The following is a 6,011-nucleotide window of genomic DNA, read 5'->3' as shown; positions in this document are numbered from 1 at the left end:
GGCCAGTATCTATAGTGCCACAATTTGGTAAATTATTTGAGTATGTATTCTGTAAAAGGCTCATTGACTATCTTGATAAGCAAAACATAATATCACTCCATCAATATGGCTTTCAGCAGGGAAAATCGACAGAATTGGCTCTATTTAATGCAATTGATAATATTACACAGGAAATAAATAGTAAAAATAAGGTAATGGGGATATTTTTTGACATGAGCCGAGCCTTTGATGCTGTGGATCATGACAAATTGCTAAAAAAATGTGAATCAATAGGTATTAGGGGCATTCCTCTAAATTGGCTTAAGACATATCTTCATGGAAGAAAACAGAAAGTAGCATACAGGAAAGATGGGACAGTCTATTTCTCCTCCACGTTAGAAGTCAAAAAGGGTGTACCACAGGGGTCAGTATTGGGTCCTCTTCTCTTTCTAATATTCATCAATGACCTACCTAATAAAATTGTAACCCAAGATAATAAGTGTGTATTATATGCAGATGATGTAACCATCTTATCAAAAAGAAAAAATCTGACCGCGTTAATTGATTCCAGTCAATATATAATAAAATGCATGCAAACCTGGTGTGATGTCAATGAACTAAGGCTAAATGATGATAAAACCCAAGTGATATTGTTTTCTGCTGGGCACAGCCCAAAGGACAATGATCTACTGCAATGTAAAAATAATTATCTTAATGATATGGAATGTGTAAAGTTTCTAGGAATTTATGTGGATAGAAATATGAAGTGGGATGCACATATAGAGCACCTATGTAAAAAACTGAATACAGTGTTTTATCTTATATCTGTATTAAAGCATAGTGTAAGCCAGTATGTTCTGAAAACCCTTTACTATGGATTATTCTACTCAAGAATTTCATATGGAATTATAATATGGGGATCTTCGCCCCAACTTCATGATGTGTTTGTTATACAAAAGAAATTTGTGAGAAGTATGTGCAAACTAAAGTGTCGAGCTCATTGTCGCCCTTTTTTTAAAAGCCTTAAATTACTCACTGTACCTTGCGTATATATATATCAGAGTGTCATATATGTAAAAAGGTATAAAGGTTGTTTTACTATGAATAATAGGATACATTCCTATGAAACCAGGAGATGCAATGACGTTCATGTCAAACAATCGAACCTAGCTCTGGTATCTAGAGGGCCTGAGCTCATGTGTACAAAATTGTATAATAACCTACCTGTATATATTAAAAGTATAGAAAATATTGATGTTTTTAAAAAGAGTGTCTTAGCTTACTTAATAGAGAAGTGTTTTTATAGTATAAAAGAATATCTTCAATCTGAAATGTAACATTTTCTTATGTGAATTTGTTAATTTTGACGTGCCCTATATACTTGTTTTATGATTGTATCATGACATATAGTATCCTTTGGGCAAATAAATATTATTATTATTATTATCTGTGTTTTACCCTGCGTTGCTTTAACAGGTCTGAACTGATGATTTTGGGAGACAAAAATTTGGCTCCAACTTTCTTCAAATTACTTGTTTGTAGTGTAATTAGACATCGAAAGGGGAGGACTTGGTACTCTTTCGGAGAAACTCTACGGAGGCATATATCCATCATTTGCGAAGGGATGAAAACAATATATTACCTGCGCGCGATTTTATTTGATGATATTTCACGTCGCGACATTTTATGTAATATATTGTGACCACTTAGCTTAATTGCACATAAATTCACCTCAAAGCTTTTACTCTTTCTTTGCTTTCCACGGTTAATATTTAAATAGGTTACAGAATTCCATGGGTGTAACATATTTTACTATTTTTTTACATTCTACCAAAAGTACTAATTTAGCAATGAAACTGATGAATCCTTACCGTCTTATGCATGCTATTATTGACCGTTAATTGCATCGTCAGAGTGGATAATTTCCTGACACAGGCTGTAACGAGGGGAAAAAATCGATATCTTACCGAGGAGTCTAAGAGAGATATTTACAAATGACGTTTATAATAAAAATATTTATAAAGAACAGTTAGCTGTGTATGAAAGTCTTAAAATTCTCATAAGAGAAGTATTAAAAAAAATTCTGGAGCTAAATACGTGAATAACATAAGATGCTGGGTTGATAAATAATAATTCTGGGTTATCCTACAAGTGAACAGCAGATATTGTCCCGCACACGGATAACCAAGTAAATGCCCGGGACAGAATTTGCTTGAAATTACTATGACAAGCTGCACAAACCAAATGATACTGCACTAAGCTTTCATTTACTCTAAACGTCCAATAAACAGTGTTTTCTACCTGAATGACCCTGACTGTCCGCCATGAACAGATATTTTGAAATGTTCTTTTTACTGAACAGGTTCAAAGTGGACGGTTCATCAAAATGAACAGTTTAACCCATCTCTACTGACTGGCATTGAATAGATATGCAAAGTAATGTTTTCTTTGACTGTCACTCAGCATTTTCAGATGAACACTGAGCATTTCATGACTGGTGAAACTTAGAGATTGCTTATTGTGATCCAATATAAAAATATGATAGCTCCTTAAATGACATACATACATATTACTTTCACTGAATTTGCCGACCAAGCCGAGATCTGACTGCCTGAACAGGTCCAGGTTGGCGAACTAGGGGCCGTATTCTGTATTTTGTCGGTACCGCACCGACCGGTTTCCCTTCCCAGCCCACCGACAGCACATCATTCCGTACCGACGACGGTTTCCATACCGACGATGGCAAATTCAGCGATTCAGCATGGTCGTCGGTATCAAACCAGTCGGTATGGTTCCCCCTCCTTCCCAAACAGGGAGAAGCCGAATACACCCAAACTTAGAAGTTATTTGACGTGTCTCCACCAATGAAAGAAGGGTAAAAACAAGTGAAGACTCATTGGCTCAGTTTGTTGTCGTCATTCTCAATCTTTTTATTTGCGGAAATTACTACTTATTGCTAGATTAAGATAATCGATATTGGATTAGTTGTTAACAATTCTTATATAATGTGTGGTAGTAATGCTGTACCTACAGAATCGAAGGAAACAATATTACAACATCACAATAAAGTTTGTATGTGATGGAGATTGTTGTTGCTGGAATGAATTATTGAAACTATCCTTGAGATCATAGTTTCTTTTTTAAAATATTGGTTCCGTATATTGCTATATATTCATGATTTGGTAATATAGTTGTCATTAAGTAAATTCTGTCTAAATGTTATCAACGGAAGGTTATGCCATTGGCACCGTAGCAGACGAAAATAACATACCATGGAACGTGAACGTATATATACATAGGATTACTATTGCATATACTATAGGATTCAAAAGCAAATGTAAATGTTATATTAGAGGAACAAGTTAGGAAATAGTTATAAAAAAATGGAGCTGGATGTAATTAAAAGAAGTGTAATGACGAGGAAGTAAAGAAATTGTGATTGGGTGAAATACATATGTATAAGTTGCGCATTCCAAGTGAGAGAAAATGATAATATTGCGGCAAACCTCATACTTATTAACAAATATCTTCTTTTATCGTCAAGGCAATCAATGGCTGACGATAAAATGAAATATAGTTGCCTATTACAAATGAAAGAAACTGATATCGTAGTGGCAAACTTCATACTTAAATAAAAAGATCTTATTTCTATGCCGAGAGAAACGCCAATTGATGATTGAGTGAAATAATAGTAGCCTATTCAGAGTGAGATAAAGTGATAACATTGCGGCAAAACTCATATTTAATCAAAAATATCTTTTTTATGTCAAAGGAGCAAATAAATGTTGATAGAGAAAAATAAATCCTATCACAAGCGAGTGAAAGTGGTAACATAAATGAGAGAAAGTCATTATATGTTAGCAAACCTCATGTTTATTAACCAATATCTTATATTTCTGTCAAGGTAATCAATATAGATGATGACACAGTGAATTATAGAGGCGTATTCGAAGGGGCATAAAAAGATAACATTGCAGCAAACCTCATTATTTACTCGGTGATGAGGTAAAAACAAAATAAAACGTACAATGCGAACCGGGGAGTTCATGAAACCCACTAGTCGGTGGTCGTATCGACACCTTTTTGCTGTCGGTACGGCTACCGACAATCTCCCGTCCTCTCGTCGGTGCCGCACCGATCGTTTGGAGTTACAGAATACGGCCCCAGAATGGTCAGACTATGGATTGGTCTGAGATACTCGGGGGTTAGCTTTTGCAGTCCTTCACTTGTTTCCTGAATCTTTGTTTCACTAGAGCAGTGGTCGGCAAACTGCGGCTCCAGAGTTGCATGTGGCTCTTTGGTTCCTTAAGTGCGGCTCTGGTGCATATATCCACGGAAGGCACAATAATATTTTCATATAAAAAAACTTGTATTGTATAAAATCTTATTTTGATAAATATACTATTTAACATGATTTAGCCTTATTAATCACGGTAACGTAAATTTATCGATTTAGCAATGAATCACGAGTACCTATATTAGCACCCAAAAGGTGTTAGGAAATTTTTTTCCCCTCATGAGCAGGCCCAAAATTGGGGATGCATGTACATATGGCGGTTAGGTTGCCCCTATCCAGGACGTGCATGTCTAAAGTTAGTTGCTGTTGAAACCCCTGATGTAGAGGGTGCTGCTTTCGGGGGTAATTGTGGTGGATAAGTAAAGATCTGATCATCTCCAATGGCTGTCCTCGAAGGTATGCAACCACCCACACACATGGGCTTGGCTTACACAAGTAAATATGGTCAAAAAATTATTTTTTTTTAACTTTCTTAGTTCACCTGAACATGACGCAAGGAATATTTCCTGAGACTTTCAAGGCTGTACACATTGATGAGTTTGGGCTGTGCAAGTGAGGAGAGTGTGTTTCCGCCAATCACTCAAGACACTTTGCTATACATGGGACATTTTCATGACTAAAAAATAAGTTCTAAACGATTAATAAGCGAACAAAAAATGCCATTTAAATGGAGGCGATGTGTCCTCTTAAAGCAACATTCACTATTCACACCTTCATTTCCTCTCTATTTGTCACTCGGGCACGGATTTGTCCTCCCTCACCTACCACGCCAAAGGATGCCAGTATGAATCCCACACGGTTAGGTTGCCCCTATCCAGGACGTGCATGTCTAAAGTTAGTTGCTGTTGAAACCCCTGATGTAGAGGGTGCTGCTTTCGGGGGTAATTGTGGTGGATAAGTAAAGATCTGATCATCTCCAATGGCTGTCCTCGAAGGTATGCAACCACCCATACACCTTTGTATGTACGTATTGTATAGACCAGAGGATATAAGTTTGACCTTGATAGAGCGACTTAAAATTCTCTTTTTTCGTTGAACACTGGTGTCTGCATGAGAACCACCATTGGCACTGCAGAAGTAAAACAGGAGGAAAGACGGACAGAGGAAATGAACTTGAAAATGAGTCCACGAAGAGAGTGAAGAGAGTGGGTCATTCCGTGTCACTCAAACCAATTTTTAGGTGTCCTCACACTCACCATTTTGGAATTTGATACCCTTTTCCAAATATGTAGCTACTACCTTAGTCGAGAAAAATCATGTGAGGCTGCCCCTTTCCTCCGTTTGAGCCGGAGTTTCTTCTTACCCCTGCATCTTTTCAACCAGTGGCAGATCCAGGATAGGGGGAGAGAGGGCCGGGGAGACTAACCTCCCAGCAGTTGTGGGAATTTGATCAAAATTAGCATCTTTCCTAGTGTAAGTTAGATACCAAAGGAGGGGGAGGCCCTCTCTGGATCCGTCACTGCTGTCTGGACAGCTGCCTTTGCTGCAACTTTTTAAACTTCAGCAGTCAAATCATTAGAATAATATGAAGATAGTGTGTGGGGAAAATTCTAGTTTGGAAAGATTGATATTGAGCTAACCGCTTGAACATATATTGCTTGCCCTTTGAACAAGTGCTTGCAGCAGAAAGAAAACCATTTTGGAATTCAGCTGGACACACTGGCGCCAAAAGTGAAAGAGTGGATTAGAAGCTGATGGATGAGTCCTGTTGTTAAGTCCTGAATTATTGTATTGT

Source organism: Ischnura elegans, chromosome 8 (genome assembly GCF_921293095.1).
Source record: "Ischnura elegans chromosome 8, ioIscEleg1.1, whole genome shotgun sequence".
In the NCBI taxonomy this organism is placed as follows: Eukaryota; Metazoa; Arthropoda; class Insecta; order Odonata; family Coenagrionidae; genus Ischnura; species Ischnura elegans.
The sequence above is the reverse complement of the archived record's forward strand: the minus strand, read 5'-3'. Positions refer to the sequence as shown.